The sequence below is a fragment of the Aegilops tauschii genome, chromosome 3, assembly GCF_002575655.3.
Source record: "Aegilops tauschii subsp. strangulata cultivar AL8/78 chromosome 3, Aet v6.0, whole genome shotgun sequence".
Lineage (NCBI taxonomy): Eukaryota > Viridiplantae > Streptophyta > Magnoliopsida > Poales > Poaceae > Aegilops > Aegilops tauschii.
The window spans coordinates 71,824,203-71,841,997 of NC_053037.3; the positions used below are offsets into that span (position 1 = coordinate 71,824,203).

Sequence of the window (17,795 nt, forward strand, 5' to 3'; positions counted from 1 at the left end):
ACACACTTTTCTGGGTCATGCCCGGCCGCGGAAGATCAACACGTCGCAGCCCCACCTAGGCTCAACAGAGAGGTCAACACGCCGGTCTAAATCCTATGCGCGCAGGGGTCTGGGCCCATCGCCCATTGCACACCTGCACGTTGCGTGCGCGGCCGGAAGCAGACCTAGCCTAGTAGGCGTTCCAGTCCAATCCGGCGCGCGCCGCTCCGTCGCTGACGTCAAGAAGAGCTTCGGCTGATACCACGACGTCGGGATACCCATAACTAATCCCGCGTAGATGGTTAGTGCGTATAGACCAAATGGCCAGACTCAGATCAAATACCAAGATCTCGTTAAGCGTGTTAAGTATCTGCGAACGCCGACCAGGGCCAGGCCCACCTCTCTCCTAGGTGGTCTCAACCTGCCCTGTCGCTCCGCCACAAAGTAACAGTCGGGGGCCGTCAGGAACCCAGGCCCACCTCTACCGGGGTGGAGCCACCTGTCCTTTCAGCCCCCTCATCAGAATCACTTGCGGGTACTCCTCGAGCCGACCCGACTTTAGTCACCACATGTGTCATGTATATAATGTATATAGTATATACCCATGATCACCTCCTGAAGTGATCACGGCCCAGTAGTATAGCATGGCAGACGGACAAGAGTGTAGGGCCACTGATGGAACACTAGCATCCTATACTAAGTAGTAGGATAGCAGGTAAGGGTAACAACTGTAGCAACAATGACAGGCTATGCATCAGGATAGGATTAACGGAAAGCAGTAACATGCTACACTACTCTAATGCAAGCAGTATAGAGAAGAATAGGCGATATCTGGTGATCAAGGGGGGGGGGCTTGCCTGGTTGCTCTGGCAAGAAGGAGGGGTCGTCAACTCCGTAGTCGAACTGGGCAGCAGCAGCGTCGGTCTCGTAGTCTACCGGAAAAGGAGAGGGGGAAGAAACAGTAAATACGGAGCAAACAAAGCATCACAAAACATAAGGAGGCAAAACACGGTGCTAGGTATGCCCTAACGTGGTAGGAGGTGATACCGACGAAGGGGGGAAACATCCGGGAAAGTGTTCCCGGTGTTTCGCGTTTTCGGGCAGAGGTGCCGGAGGTGAAATGTTGCAGGTTCACTATGCTAGGGACGCGTGGCGGACGTACGGGCTGCGTGTCCGGATTCGTCTCGTCATTCTGAACAACTTTCATGTTGAAAATAATTTAATCCGAGTTACGGATTAAAAGATATGATTTTCTAAAGATTTTAATAATTTCTGAAATTTAATTAATTATTTAATTTAATTCGAAAATGAATTTATGACATCAGCATGATGTCATGCTGACGTCAGCAGTTAACATTGACCGTTGACCTGGTCAACCTGACAGATGGGTCCCACCTGTCAGGGACTGTTTAGCTAATTAACAGTGGTTAATTAGGTTAACTAGTTATTAGGTAAATTAAGTTTAATTAGTTTAACTTAACAGGATTAATTAAGTTAATTAATTATCTTAATTAATTAATTAATTATTTATATTAATTTAATTTAATTTTATTATTTATTTATTTATTTTTATTATTTATTATTTATTTATTTTTATTAATTATTTTCTTTTAAAACGTTCTGGGGGGTGGGGCCCCACATGTCATAGGCCCCTGGGGGGCCTAGCGGGCAAAACGGGCAGCGGGCACCCGGGCGTTTGCACCCGAAGGGCAGACCCGGGGCGCGGCGGGGTGCCGGAACTGGCCGCCGGCGCGGCGGTGGCCTATGGGGCCAGAGGCGGAGGCGGGGCACGGGACGACGGCGCCAGCACCAAGGGTGGAGTGGCACCGGGCAGGGGGAAGTGACGAGCCCGACGGCTGTGGGGCGGTAGCAGCAGCCGCAGCCACAGATGGCAAGGCGAGCAGCGACACAGTAGGGGGGAAGAAGTGGTAGGTGGTGAAGCGCGAGAGCAGTGCGCGGGGCTGCGGTGGCGATGCGAGCCACGGGAGCGACGACGCGACCGGCGCGAATGTGGCGCGCACGATCCATGGTCGGGAGCTGCGGGTGGCTTGGCTGGGGCACGGTCTCGTGCGCAGTGGCGCAGCCGGAGCGGGGGGGGGGGGGGGACCGCGTGGCCATGGCAGGTGCGTAGCGGGCGCTGGCAGTGTGAGCCCCGGTGGGGGAAGGATACGACGGCGACGGCGCGCAGCGATAGCCGCAGCAGAAGCAGAGAAGAAGTAGCGAGGCCGGAGCCCGGGGGCTCACCCACGTTGCAGGGACGAGGGGTGGCGTGGCTCGGGGTGCCTTTGGGGAGGAAGACGGGGACGAGCGACGTGGTGGTGGCGACAGGCGTCGAAGGACGTCGGCGAGAGATCCAACCAGGTCCTGTGCGAGGACGACGACGCAAGGACGGAGAGAGGAGTTGCGAGCGGAGGTGGCGGTCCTCGGGCGCGGGCACGTTCCAGATCTGTTGAGGGAGTGAGCGAAGGGGATCGGGGCGAGTGGGGAGAGCGACGAGGATCGAGCGCCCTCTCGTGTGACGGCGTTGGAGGGAGAGGGTGGAGATCGTGGTGGGAGTGGGGTTGGTTCTAGGGTTTGGTTGCGGGGAGTGGCCTAATAGGCCAGGGGCAAAGTGGTTGGCAGGGCCGGCCGACTGGCTAGCTGGGCCGGTTGGCCCAGCGTGGGGGGGGGGGGGGGTGTTTTCTTTTCTTTTTTTTCTTTTCTTTTTCTTTTTTTATCTTTCAATTTCTTTTCTGTTTATTTCATCTTTCAACTTGTTTTAATTTTGTAAAACATATAGTAAGTTCCTAATCTAGTAATAGTAATTATACCACTGCTACAATTAACTTGGCACATAAATATAATAGTTTGAACTTGTTTATCATTTTAAAAGCATTTAAATATTTGTTTTTGCTACTGTTTTATTCATCTCATATTATTTAAACATTTTATAAAGGTGTGGTTTCTCCACAATAATTACCTATGCATTATTTGGCAACACCCCAATATTTTAGTTTTAATATTTGAAAACTTTTGTTGTTTGCCATATTTTGAATTTAAATTTTTATCCGGTTTTGAACTAACGCGAGATTATCAACACTAACAAAGGTGACGTGGCATCATTAGCGTAGGTTTACTGTAGCATAATTATCCGGACGTCACACACGGCTTGCCAAAGAAAAGGATAACCACGGGTCAGACGCGCATGTTAAATTTGTAACTGTGATTGTGAGAGGATATGCTTCCATGGAGCTTCCACGAAAAGAGTCAAACTCGCGGATGCAAGTGGACGGTGTCTCGTCATCTCTACTATTAAAGGAGGATCGAACGTCGTGATGGTTCGACCTTTCCACCCGCCCGCCTCATGCGATAGCTATCCCCATCTCGTGCGATCCCCGCAGAAAAAACCCAGCGAACGAATGAGCCGTTTCCATCAACCTCCGCCCCCACGATCAGGCCACCCGCACAGCATGGCATGCAAAAAGCAACGATCAGGCACACACGTCTCACGCCCCCGTCGGCACCCAACCTCCTTGCTCCTCCCGATCTCATCTATCTCCTGAAAAAAATCGCCACAGCCGTCCAGCCCGAAGCAGCCGCTCTCCCTCGTATTCCTCGCCGCCGTCCACTCCTAGAGCTTCCTCCTCCACCAAGCGCCCGCCCTCCCATGGTCGTGGCCCATCCTCCACTTTTCCTCACTGTACATCCCCGCACCGACGTACACGAAGCTCACGCAGGCCGCCATTTATCATGCTCACCACCATCCTCGCGCTCAAGCACAGGCCACACATAGATGATGGCGTTGGCCGCGTCGACGAGGTTGGGAGTCCCTCGACCCAACCCTTGCCCTCGCCTGCATTGACGGCCCGCCCGTGACGGGACCGAGACCATGTCCATCTCGCCGTGCCTCGTGATCCCCACTGCGGCGCCCTGCCCCGTGCTGCTGCCGCGAGCGCGCGGCCCGCCGGGAATGCGGGCTTTTCCCCCGCCGTGCGCACCGGCGCGCTCAGGTGAGGCTGCTCGCCCTCGCCGGGTTCCCCCGGCGCCCGCCTTCCGTCTACTCACCGTGCCGTCGGGTGATCTCTTTGTGCGTGTATGCAGGGGATACGCCGCTCTGCCGCAGCCGCTGGTCCGGCCGTGCCGGAGCCGGGGGAGCGCCGTCGTGTGCAACGCGTCGGTGTAGCTCAGCCCGCCCACGACGAGTGGGTCTCCGTCGCGGCCGCCGCGTGAGTGCCTCCCCTCATCTCCTTGGCGATACCTAAAAGTACCTTTTCCGGTGCAGTTTGCTCCTACAGAAACGCATGAGCCCTATCCGGGATCCGAATCTGTTCGTGCTTTTGCTTGCGAGAGCTGTAAATTGCACAACTGCTGGTGTCAGATTGTAAGATGCGTGATCCTGTCATAGATTCTGCAACCTGTCGATGGTTATTCGTCCAGAACTCAGAGGGCATCATACAACAACTGTTAGATGGAGTTGGTTCTTGATTAAACATGAGCTGATATTTTCACAGCAAGTAAAAAAATAAACGCATCATGTCCACAGCTCTAGGAGGTAGGAGCAACATTAACACACTTCACAAGAACTAGATAGACAGTGTACTTGCAGTACCATATGCTGCGATGACGAACGCTGCTAGATATTCAGTCTGTTTACACATGAACATGACACCTTGTGTTCAGTAGCATCACTCTGTATCACAGGAAAGTGCAATGCATGGTTTTCGTATTAAATGTTTGAATGGCATATAACTCGAATGCAGAAATTTACTCAGCGTTTGGACCACTTGGTGACTTGCTTAGCTTGCTGCAGAATTGTAGTGTTACTTTATGCTTCTGATCCATCATAAGTTACTATCGATCGCATTCATGTTACGATACTAACTTGTCAACACCAAGGTGGTAATCTTGCTTCAGATCTTGGATGAGTTACTGGAGCTATTCAGGCCATGACTCCAAATTGTAATTGCTTTCTTGAGGACCGGCAATCTTGAATAACTAAAAGTAGTAATAATTCTTTGAAAACTCAGCTCTTGCTATTCGCCATGTAGTTTCTTCCATTCTGTGACATATTTGGTTTTGTCATAAAATGTTGGACTATTATTTGAGCATTTTATTTATTACTCTTTTGCCTGTTGCAGAGTGCTCTTGCTTGCTAAAGGCATAGGCATACACAAATCTTTCCTCGTGCCATTGTTTGTTCTGCAAGCACCTAGCCCAGTAATCTCATGGATCAAGTACGGTTCTGCCACTTGGCCCAAAAGAATTATTACCTTTTCCTCTTTTCTTGCTATTTCTACCGGATGTTTATTCTTTTTGAGACAAGAATACTTACTTTTGGCGTACTTATCTTATGGTGTCTATTCCAAATTTTAGGAGTGAATATGGGCTGTGGACTGCTTTTCTTGCGCTTGCAGTGCGTTTGTTCTTACCCTTTCCAGGTAGAGTAACAACGAAGATCCATACGTCCTGCTTAAAATCAAGTATGATATTTGACAAGAGATGGAACAGATATATGTTACTTATGCATGTGTGTCTGTCTATTGCAGATGAGCTAGAGCTTCCACTGTCAACGATGCTGGCGGTCAGCATTGCTCCTTACCAGGTGATGAATGTGAGGTATGTAACATTCTCACCAGTTTGAAAGACATTGGCTGTACTGCTGCATATGTCTTTGATAATTCAACCACTTGATCAATTGTCCGCTAGATGAAAAGTGTCTAAAAAGAAAGGAAATTAACCTGTAGAAGAACTTTTAAGCTGAGAATTCATCGCCTAGCTTAGCCAGTGCAACGTGAAAAGGGTATAAGAGGATCTAGCTTAATCCATGCGTATGGTAGCAGATCATATACTTTGCTTTTTTCAATTTTCTAAATTACAGTTTCACCCCTAGCCACATTTGCGGGTAAAACATTGTAGTTTGCGCAAGCAGCAGATCTAGAGAATCTTTTGTAGGGCGTGAGTTACTTGATAGACATCTAATAAAAAGAGGCATTTTCTTTCAGCTTGATACAGAATATACCAGTGCTATTGGGTGCTCTTTGGTACTACAATTGCCTCACCCACTCTACAAAACCTTGAGTGTATACGGTCTTTTGTTCTTCACTATTACATTATTAAGGCTGCTAATTTGTGATATGTACAGATGAAAACACATAATGCGACATAATTGATTCATCTGACGATCCAGTGTTCCCTCTGCTCTTTTTGTGTGAACTCCAGCTAGAAAATTTAGCTGGGGTATTTTTTTGCCACTTATTATTTGTTACAAAGAGTTGGGTGTTTCTAGACACAAAATTTTTTGTTTACTGGTTTGTACCAATGGGTTAGTTCCATCTCAGGTTAAATTAGTCAGTGTTGATAAAAAATGAAATTTGGCCATATAGGTTGATCAATCATTGATGGTACAGATGTGAAAAGCAACAATTTTATATCCCACCGTGTTGGACCCAAATACCTTCTGGAAAAAAAATTTATGAAGGGTGGGATACTAGACCGCCATGTAATTTCAGTTATATCTTTATAAAATAGGTGCAATTTTAGGTATGGTCTGCTACCCCCCCCCCCCCCCAACCCCCTCCCTAATTTGGTTCTATTTGTTTTTTAAGGTACCTATTTATTTTGAGTTTCTCTATATCAAACACAGAGGTTGAATGTATGGATGTTTTTTTTTGACGGGAGGTTGAATGTATGGCTTAGCACTACATGTGGCTTGTTCTGCTCAAGTTATTTCAGATACATGCCTCAGTTAATCCTTTGTAGGATCTTGAGGAGCTCTTCTGTGTTGTAGTGCTTTGAAGGTGAAGCACGTTCCTTGGATTTTGCTCTGTTATTGTTGTAAGAAGTAGTATCTTTGTGCTTTTAGCATTGAGAATATTCAAGGAACTACCTACTACGACATCATTTTCTAGGAAAATTAGGTCATAACAAGACACGATGAATCCGTTATTTTCCTTGTTGTGGGTAGGGTCAAATTTTGAATGACCAAGCTTTTGTATGATTTTGATTGACCAAGCTTGCTTGCTGCTTGCTTGTCAGTCAGGCTATGTTGGTGGATTTTAAAGAGAACTTGTCTTCGAACAATACTATCCAGAAGCAGCAAGGGAAAGACAACCATTGCATTACTACACTTAGATAATTTTGACTTGTTAGCTACACCCTTTGGATGGTGCTACTTGTAGAAAATTATAGACAATCAACCCTTCAAAATTTACCGGACACATCATCCTGGAGTACAAGATATTTTTATAACTATGCCTACAGCTCATGATCTCTATGCCTAAATTTATTATTTGGTGGCATTGTGAGGATATTTTCCACGGTGACCAATATCCATTAAGCTATAAGAGATTTGATTGAGAACATGGAGATACATTTTCTCTTACACATAATGATAAGAATGTATGTTGACTATTTTATGGGTCGAGCGCTTTTGGCAGAGGGCTTGTTAGAGCAAAGAGTTGACCGTGTGTTTGTAGTTGACGGGGAGACAACTGGCAAGGTTGGAACACCAACAATGATGATGAATGACGTGCAAATTTATTGTTCCGTGACAACGCACGGGCACTAAGCTAATCATCCGTAAAACATCACACTCTTTTTTATTACTTTATTTAATAATCATGTTAGTTTAATTGATGGTCTTATATTCCTAGACGTGCAGCTACTGTAGTACTCCCTCTCTAAATTTTTATAAGATCTTTTATATACGAGTGCGACTAGATTTTAGTCGACTAAAACTTAACCGAGTCTCAATTAAATGACAAGACATATAAAAAGGAATGAAATAATTAAATTGATTTTTTGCACGAATCTTCATATAAGATTTCATGAATATAGCATTAACCAAGACTTCGTTAAGTCTCAGTCGACTCAGATTTAGTAGTCCTGTTTGTATACATATATAAATCATTAAAAACATAAGATTGTTTATATCACTAATTACTACTTTCTCCGTCCTTAAATAAGTGTCTCAACCTTATAGTGATCTTATATGATCTATATATGTATATAAACGCTCCTTTGATACTTCCACAGTTGCCAAAGAAAAGGATAAATTTTCAGATAGAGCTCAGCGCAGCAGAGAAACAGTCCAGCAGTGCTCCTCCGTCCCCGCCGGACGCCGCTCAAATGGAGCCCGCGACGTACGCCTCTTTGCCGCTCGCGCAAGATCAAGAAGCGTTGTCGGGGCCGCCGCAGACTGTACAGCTGGGCCAGGCGCGACAGCGCGGGGGTGGCTGGCGCGCCTGGGCACGCCGCGCGTACACGGTGATCGCCCTGCTCGCCTTCACCGCCGGCTACGGCTTCGCGTGGGCGGTGCGCCGGACGCACCGCAGCCCGTGCGATCTAGCGTTCGTGATCACAGCCTACTACCTCGTCGCCGTGCTCTGCTGCTGCGTCACGAAGCTGCAGCTCCAGCGGCTCGACGTCGACGACCACCCGGCGGCCGCCCCCGAGCGGCGGCGGTCCATGCTCGCCGTGTGGGCAGTCTCGGTGCTGTTCCTCGCTACCTGCTTCGCGTGGGCGGTGCACCGGACGCGCCGCAGCCCGCCCGACCTCGCGTTCGTGGTCACGACCTACTGGTTCGTCGCCGTGCTCTGCTGCTCTGTCTGGAAGCTCCAGCTCCAACGGCTCGACGACGACCCGTCGTTGGCCCCCGAGCGGCGCCGGGCCAGGCTCGCCGCGTGGGCGGTCTCTGTGCTCTTCGTCGCCGCCTGCTTCGCGTGGGCTGTGTACCGCACGCACCGCAGGCCGCGGGCCCTGGCGTTCGTGATCGCCACCTACTACCTCATCGCCGTGCTATACTGCTGCCTCAGGAAGCTCGAGCTCCTACGGCTCGAGGACGACCCGGCCGCGGGGCCCGAGCGGCGGCGGACCAGGCTCGCTGCCATGGCGGTCTCGGTGGCGCAGGGCAGCACGGTTGCGCTGAGTGCCGCGGACAGGATGCCGAACCTGGCGCTGAAGCTGGCCGTGTTTGGGCTCACCGCCATGGCGATGGGCCTCGTGTACTTCTTCATTTTCAACCGCATGGATGGGGAGTACGGGCGTGCTCAATCGGCCGCCGCCCCCCGGCCGGAGAGGCCTTTGCACGAGCAATCCCCGGATCAGAGGGCCTAGCATAATGTGGAATGAGTGCTCGTTGCATATTCGACCGAGACGGACCTAGCTAGACCGTACGTATTCGTAGATTGTATTATACTGTATAGTACTACACGTGTAGCGTGCAAAATGGAGACTCAAAGTGAAAACACTTTAGCTGTATATTGCCTGATTTTTAAATTTAATAAGTCAATTTTTTTTTCAATGATTCTTGATGTTTTGTTTAATTTTCTTGTTATTTCATGGTCTGGCTGAATTTTTACTTGTGAGCGGCATTGGTATTACCTCATGGTTACATTAGCACATGCACCTAGCATCAGCTGCACCATTTAAGCTCACGACGACTTTGCCCGGCGTCCATGGAGCCCACAGAGACCTCTTTCCTGGTCGCCACGGCATTGGGATCAATCTCAGTCCGTAAGAGCATCTCTAGCAGATCTTTTAAAAGTTGCTAATTTTTTTTAAATAATACATTTTTTTAAATTACAGAAATAATATGCAGAAAAAAGAATTTACAAGAATAATACACCGTCGGCCCACTGCAGGCCGACTGAGCCCAGTCGGCCCACAGCAGGCCGATCGGCTATCAGGAGGCCGACTGCAGGCCGGGCAGCCACGCGGCGGCCTGTGGTTGGTCGTGCCACGTCGCGAGGGGGGAGGCAGCGGCCTGTCGGCGTGGTGCGCCCCTGTCGGCCTGCCGCCCGCCGATCGGCCACCTGGTGGCCGACAGGGTGCGGCCGACCTGACGCGCGCTGGCCAGCCCGCCCTTATCCTCTCCTTCTCTCTATCCTGCTTTTTTTCTTCTCCCCTGCCCGCCCATATCCTCTCCTTCCTCCATTATTCTTCTCCCGTGGCTCATTCTGTTGTGTTCTTCCTCCTCCTCTCTCTACAGAAAAATGGCACACATTTGTACACCTAAATGAGCTGCATTTTCGTGATTTTGGCACCGTGAATGGGTTCAACTCATTTAGGGCAGCGAAAAGAGGTGTCGATCTACTGACGGGGTAGCTCGTGGTGGTCGTGGTGAGCATTTTGGTGGAGGTGGTGGTGGTGAAGTTGGGGGCAGTGTTCGTCGTTGGGGCAGTTGGGGTGGTGAGGTGGTGGTGGTGGTGGAGGTGGTGGTGGTGGAGGTCGTTCGTCGTTCGTCGTTCGTGGTTCTTCGTTCTTCGTTCTTCGTTCGCACGCACGCTTCAAGGGTATATTTCAGCCCTCATTTTATTTTTCGTAGGTGCTCCGGGAGTATACGTAAATATTGTTATTTGCCGCGGTAGTATACGTAAATATTTGTGTGCGATTATTGTTTTTTGGCCCGGTAGTATACGGAAATATTGTTATTTGCCCCGGTAGTATACGTAAATATTATTCGTTCGCACGGACGCTTCGTTCGATGTGAAAATAAATTTGTGTGCGATTATTGTTATTTGCCCCGGTAGTATACGTAAATATTTGTAGTTGGTACGGCAAATATTCGTAATATAGTTGTAGGTGTGTGAATTGTATTAGTTGTTAGTGGGATAATAAGTTGTTGCTTAATACTTGACACGTACACAGGTGCGGGATAAGAAGTTGGAAACATGAATAAAAAGTTGGAAAGAAGAGACAAGTTATTTTTTGAAGAGTTGGGGTCGGCATTTGCATAGCATGTCAGTTTGATGAAAATTTAATAAGCAAGCAAAAAATAGGAAAAGTAGAACTACATGTTAAAAAACGTTTCAGTCCGTACCCGATGCGAATATGAAGCGGATTACCCGCTAACCTTTATTATGCGTATTTTCTAAAGTTTAACCCATAACAAGCAATGCCACACTGTTTTTTTTAAACGGCCACGCTGTAGTTTAACAAAAAAACTTCTTAGCAAGGAAGAATTTTACATGATCGTAGAAATAAGACGCATGCCTTTTTCTAAATTATTTTAACATAGATTAAAATAAAAAATACATCAACATGGCCATATAATTCAAATAAACATGGGCCTATTTATTATATTATTATTATTATTTGAGGCCTATTTATTATTAGTAAACATGGGCCTATTTATTATATTATTTACTATGGTCCTGGTAATATATATATAGACATGTCTAATACTTGTATTTCTATGTTGAAAAAAATAGGTGAGTCGAGATGTCCGATGTAGTGAAGTTGAGATTTTACTATGGTTCTGGTACTGTCCAAACAAATGAGTTGGGAGCAGATCTGAGTGAATTTACTCACATAGAGGTTGCAATCAGCGCACCACAAACATGGTCTGTTAGTCAGTTGAAAGAATGGATTGCGGCAAGTTTAGGTCTTGATACTGAAACACACACCGTCGGTGTTCATGCATTGTGGACACGGTCAAGTTCAAAAATTTATTTTTATTTGAGGCCAATAGAGGGAGACTCCGATTGGGTGCGGTGGTTACAAGGTTGTGAACGAAGGGGATGCAATCCTGTTGCTTTAGTGCTTCCCGTCGTGAAGGAGGTCACTGCACATGAAGGGGAGGGTGGCTACGAAGGACAGAGCAGTCATGTAGAAGGAGGAAATGCTTATGGTTACGACCAAGGACAGAGCAGTCAGGTAGAAGGAGGAAATGCTTATGGTTATGAACCAGGGCAGAGTAGTCAGGTAGAAGGAGGAAATGCCGATGGTGATTACAATGGCGAGGTGGACGCTGACGAGGTAGATGGGCACATGCAGAACCAGATGGAAGAAGAAGACACCGATGTTGAAAGGGGTCATGCCGATGATTCTGACGAGTCAGATGAAGAAGAAAATGCAGAGGAGGTCCCGAATCCTGCATGGTGGAATCATGACTTATCATCTGCAATGACCGTGAATGATGGACATGATTCAGCCTGGCAATATCACCAGAACAATATTGCGACGGTTGCTATGTATCCGAACAAGCAAGCCCTGAAGGATGCAATAATTAATTGGGCAATGTCCACGCAAAGGGTTTTCAAAGCTGAGGTGTCCAGTCAGAAATTCCTCACAATGGTATGCAAGAATGCAGATTGTCCCGCAAGGGTGCACGGCTTTCTCCCTAAGTATGGCACAAGTTGGGTGATAAGTGACTTAGTTAATCACACTTGTCTTATTCCCTGCATCCCTCAAGATCATGCCAACCTTTCATCCATGCTTATTGCTCGACTGTTTTACGATGAGATAGTGCAAGGCAAAGCTATGGAAGTGAAGGCAGTGCAGACAAAAGTGTTCGCTAGGTTGAAGTACAGAATTTCTTGGCAAGGCTTGGAGGGCTAAGCATGCAGCGCTTGAGAGGAGATTTGGTTCTTATTTTGATGCATATGACTCTGTTGTCCACCTCCTCCACACCCTGCAGCAGCGGAATCCAGGCACCTATATCGATATCCAAGACATGTTCATGCCAGAGTTCCCAACTGTGAGGGTTTTGCATCGTCTCTTCTTCTCTTTCGGTGTATGCATCGAAGCTTTCAGGCATTGCCGACCGGTGATATGTGTTGACGGTACTTTTCTCACAGGCAAGTACAAGGGTCAGATACTGACAGCCATAGGTCAAGACGGCCAAAATCAAGTCGTCCCCCTGGCATTTGCTTTTGTGGAGAGTGAGAACATTGAAAGTTGGACATGGTTCTTCAGGCAGTTGAAAATATCAGTTGTCAAGGAGAAGCCGAATGTGTGCATCCTTCATGACAGGCATGCAGGTATACTCAGTGCGATAAGGACACTGACAAACCCAGGCCCTGAGGAACAAGTTCCATGGCAGGACTTGCAGAGCCGTTGGTGCATGCGCCATCTCGGGGCTAATTTCTTCTCGCAGTTTAGAAATAAGAACCTGATGAATCTGTTCAAAAAACTCTGCAAGCAGAACCAGTTATGAAAGTACAATTTGATACGCGACAGACTTAATGTGTGCACGCAGAGACACGTGAGGGACAGGAAAGCTGCAAGAGATGCAGCAGTGAGGGCACATGTTGAAGCAGTAGCTGCACAGTTGGCAACAGGAACAGCGACCGTGGAGGAGGAGGCTGTTGGGCTATGTGACCTGCCAGGCTTTGACCCACCTGGTACTAGGAGAAGGCTCGGGAGGTCGATTAAAACCTTCGAGCAGTGGATAGAGCATGAGCCTCTGGAGAGGTGGTCTTTGCTACATGACACACATGGAGCAAGGTACGGTGTCATGACAACGAACCTCGCGGAAACATACAACTTTGTCCTCAGAGGAAACCGGGCATTGCCACTTACAGCCATCGTTGAGGGTATTTTCTATGGCACTGTCAAGTATTTCAGAGACAGACGTCAAATAGCAGAGCAGCATATCTTGAACAACCCAAATACACGGTACTGTGAAAGAGTCACGAAGTACATGGACAACAAGATGCAAAAAGCTAGGTCACACACTGTAGTCGCCATCGGTAATCAAGAAAGAAGGTTTGAGGTCCGCTTAGCCAACAACAAATTCGGATGTGCAAATGAGTTGAGGACGCATGAGGTGAAAATTGGCAATGAAGCCTGGCCAACGTGTGAGTGCACATGCAATAAACCGAAATTGCTTCACCTACCTTGCTCACATGTACTTGCTGCTTGCGGGCAGCTTGGAATGGACGCAATATCATTTGTGTCTCCATATTTTCTGAAAGAGGCTGTCCTCAATACCTGGACAGGTGAGCTGATGGGTTTTCGATCAATGGGTAATTTCAACAGCGTCAACCCCGCCGATAGGCGTTACATTCCAAACCCAGAGCATATGCGTACAAGTAGAGGCAGACGGCAGTGTCAGCGCATCCGAAATGATATGGATGAATCTGAAGCAGGAGGTCCGACTAGGCAATGCATTCTATGCAATGAATTTGGCCATAGGGACACAAATTGTCCCACTTTCGTCACTGGGCGTGGACGAGGCAACCGGGGAAGAAGAGGAGGTAGAGGTAGTAGAGGAGTAAGGGCGAGAGGAAGAAGCTAAGCTAGAACTAGTTTGTTCTGAATTTATATTAAGTGTGCTGTGGCACTATGTTCTGAAATTTGTATTAAGTGTGGCACTATGTTCTGAAATTTGTATTAAGTGTGCCACTATGTTATGAATTTTAATTAAGTGTGGCACTATGTTATGAATTTTTATTAAGTGTGTCACTATGTTATGAATTTTTATTAAGTGTGGCACTATGTTATGAATTTTTATTAAGTGTGGCACTATGTTCTGAATTTTTATTAAGTGTGGCACTATGTTATGAATTTTTATTAAGTGTGGCACTATGTTCTGAATTTTTATTAAGTGTGGCACTATGTTATGAATTTTTATTAAGTGTGGCACTTTGTTCTGAATTTTGTAAGTGCAGGAATGTCGGGATTGTGGTTGCTGAATGGGGACATTGATAAGGGTCATCGTGGTGCGATATGGTATGAGCGCAAGCTTGAGCCTCTCGTCACTCGCACTCCTAAGGAAAACTGGAAGATACACTCAGGATGGCTTCAGCGGTACGTGCTTTATTAATTTGCACACTGACATGCATATTAATGGTTGAAATGGGAGACAGTAACTGAAAAGTTCTCTGATGAAAGGTTGAAATGGGCCGGCCTTTTACCTTTCGCGTGTCTGGTTGAGTCTATCCTGGGTGAGAAACGCGTCGCCATCGATGGGTCTTTGCTGAGCTGCTTAGTGGACCGCTGGAGGCCAGAGACCCACACGTTTCACTTCAGATGGGGAGAGATGGCTCCTACTCTGGAGGATGTGTCACTTTTGCTCGGACTACCGTTGGCAGGTCATGCCGTAGGACCGTTGGACGCACCGGCTGGTTGGGAGCGAGCTCTTACAGAACGTTTTCACGGTGTTTTTCTGGATGCTCCCGATCCGGTATGGGAGCATCACGGACCTAAGTATGAGTGGTTGCTAAATTTCTGGGTAATTTCCCCTACCTATTCTCTTCAAGTTATCGCGCATAAAGTATGAGTGGTTGCTAAACTTTCTCTTCGCTTAATGTAGATCCAGAACTTCCGGGCGCCCTTGACTGCGGAACAGATCACTCGGAGCCTCGAGGCCTACTTACTGTGGCTTTTCGGCAAGGTGATGTTCACGGAGAACCATGTCACCACTATTAGCGCCCTCTACATCCCTATGGCACTCGAGATAGCGAGCGCTCAGACGGCGGATCAGATCAGACAGAGGAGTTGGGGTTCGGCGGTGTTAGCGGCTACATACCGAGGTATGTGCAACGGTTGCCAGCTTACATCGAGAAAGCTAGCCCTTCTTGGATGCCCTCTATTCCTACAGCTGTGGTCGTGGGAGAGGTTCTCTATAGGGCGGCCAGATGTACGTGTTCATGAGCCTATAGGCGCCATGTTTGATGTTGACGGCATCGACATGCCTACTTTCGGTCTGTGTTGGACTCGTCGCAAGGTATGCACCGTGTTGTAGTTTAATGCAACTTTTTCTGCACAAGAGATCAATCGATGCTAGCGGCTACTAACTTTTATTCTCTGCAGAGACGCTTTGCTAGTGATCAGACCAGGAAGGCGTACACAGCATTGAACGAGCAGTTCGATGCGTACACCGGGGTCATCTGGCAGCCCTACACAGAAGCAGCCATACAAGCGAGATACCCTGCTGGTATGTCTGTGCTATGCACAAGGGACCGAGATTACTGGATGACAAAATCGAAGATCATCTTCGATGTCTTCGTCGAGGAGATGGCACAACAGAGGGTTATGAGGCAATTTGGTCTTCTGCAGTTGGAGCTACCTCCCCCTATAGAGAACCCGGTGCCAGCACACATCCACAGGTATTAACCAGTTTTTCAATGTTGCATTTTCTTTCATAGTACTCCATTCGAAGCTTTAGGTAATTGTTGAACACACACCACAATTTTAGGATGACAAGGAAGGGCATGAACAGGACAACTGCTGACTGGCTAGTTAGACTAGAGCCGTATGTTATAGAATGGGAGACAGCAAACACAAATCTATGGCACGAGAATCACAATTTCGATCTCGATGAATTCAATCTCTATTTGCGGCGCTACATGACCGGAACACGGTTACGCATTGTTGAGTACTCCCACCCAGAGGAGTTACCGGATCCTACTCCGTCGGATATGTACCCGAGCTATGATACTTCGGGCTCTAGGCAGTACGCGGTAAGATATTTTTTCTTTACGTAATGTTGTCACATACTTTGACGTGCAAGAGACAGACATTATTAATCGTCATGGAAATTTGCAGGCTACCTTGACTCGCGAACTGTACGACGACGTGACCACCTTTGGACGATCACTATCGTCTGGACCTCTTCTTCAACATCGTCCAGTGGTACAGCCCTTCTTGGAAAGAATTCAGAATAAGATACGGACTGTGTACGAGGCTATCACGTGCACCCGGAGAACCGATGTTGTTCAGCACGAGCAGGAGCAGCCGCGTCACTCCATGCAACGACATCAACCACGTCCACGCCTAGCACAGCAGCCGACAACCAGGCCACCCCGTCCTGACCAACCTGGCAGTTCTACGTGGCACCCGCAGCACTATGGTCCCACGTCGAGCTTCGTGTTTTCTCCACAGCCACAGCAACACGGTCCCTCGTCGAGCTTCGTGTTTTCTCCACAGCCACAGCAGCACGGTCCCTCGTCCAGTTTCGTGTTTCAGCCAGAGCAGACGTCACACCCAGCAGGTATGTGTCTTCATATTTATTGTTTTCAATATTAATTGACGCGACCTCATTCTTCATGATGAACCGTTCCATCGCGTAGGGGCCTATGGATATCAGGCGTCTATGTCGGCATCACATGATACGTGGGGGAGTGATCAACATCCTGAGGACAACATACAGGCTCAGATGTCGCAGCACACCCAGTGGATGAACATGTTTTCGACTCCTCCACCAGGCCCCACACAGGATACACAGCATGACCAGGGAGAGTTTGAGATTCCTCCTCGTCACATTAGGGCACCCGACAGGTTGGGATGGTCCCCGATTCCAGATCCGCCTCCCCGCCAGGCCAGACGTCGTCACTGACGCTTCTATGTATCTGTATCAGTAGAGACATTACCATCTATTTCTGTGTAAGACTTATGTCTATTCTATGTATGAGACAAATGACTATGTACTTATGTACGAGACATATGCATACTCTATTTTAGTACTCTGTTATCGGAACTACAAGATCATATGTAGATAGAACATAATATTCATACAACGAGACATTGGAAGCAAATAGATAGAACTACATCTAAATTAAATGGTACGTAACTGAACTCACAACATACAGCATAAAAACTACATGAAGTCATCATCGTCATATGTTCGCGCCAACTTTTTCCCGCCATATGTTCGTGCCAACTTTTTCCCGCCACCCGTTTCCCGCCACCCGTTTCCCGCCAACCCTTTCCCGCCATATCGCAGTCGTTCTTTCCCGCCATTTTCTCCTCTCTACCTATAAAACCCCCTTCAGACAGAGCTGCATAAGCATTGCAGTGTGCTGGTGGTGAAATTGGAGCACTGTGGTGGAGGTGAAGCTGTTGTTCGTCGTTCTTCGTTGGAGCCGGAGCACCGGCAGTTTGGTGGCCGCCGTTCGTCCTTCATCCTTCGCACACACGCTTCAAGGGTATATTTAAGCCCACATTTTATTTTTCGTACGTGCTCCGGTAGTTTTTGTTAATATATTTAGATGTCAACTAATTAATCTGTCAATATTTGTAGTTGCTACGGCAAATATTCGTAATATAATTGTAGGAGGGTGAATTGTATTAGTTGCTCCGTTAATATTCTGTAATATATAGCTTCGTAATAT

At 47.7% G+C, this 17,795-nt stretch overlaps 1 long non-coding RNA gene and 1 pseudogene across 1 annotated transcript; both read left to right on the forward strand.

Moving 5' to 3' along the window:
- The first annotated feature begins 3,847 nt into the window (after window positions 1-3,847).
- Window positions 3,848-5,691, forward strand: LOC120975360 (cold-regulated 413 inner membrane protein 1, chloroplastic-like; annotated as a pseudogene).
- Window positions 5,692-15,330: 9,639 nt separating this feature from the next.
- On the forward strand, window positions 15,331-17,201 carry LOC120975575 (uncharacterized). Its single transcript, XR_012180919.1, has 3 exons — window positions 15,331-15,409; window positions 15,496-16,675; window positions 16,755-17,201. It is a non-coding gene; the product is annotated as an uncharacterized lncRNA (long non-coding RNA).
- The last annotated feature ends 594 nt before the right edge of the window (window positions 17,202-17,795 follow it).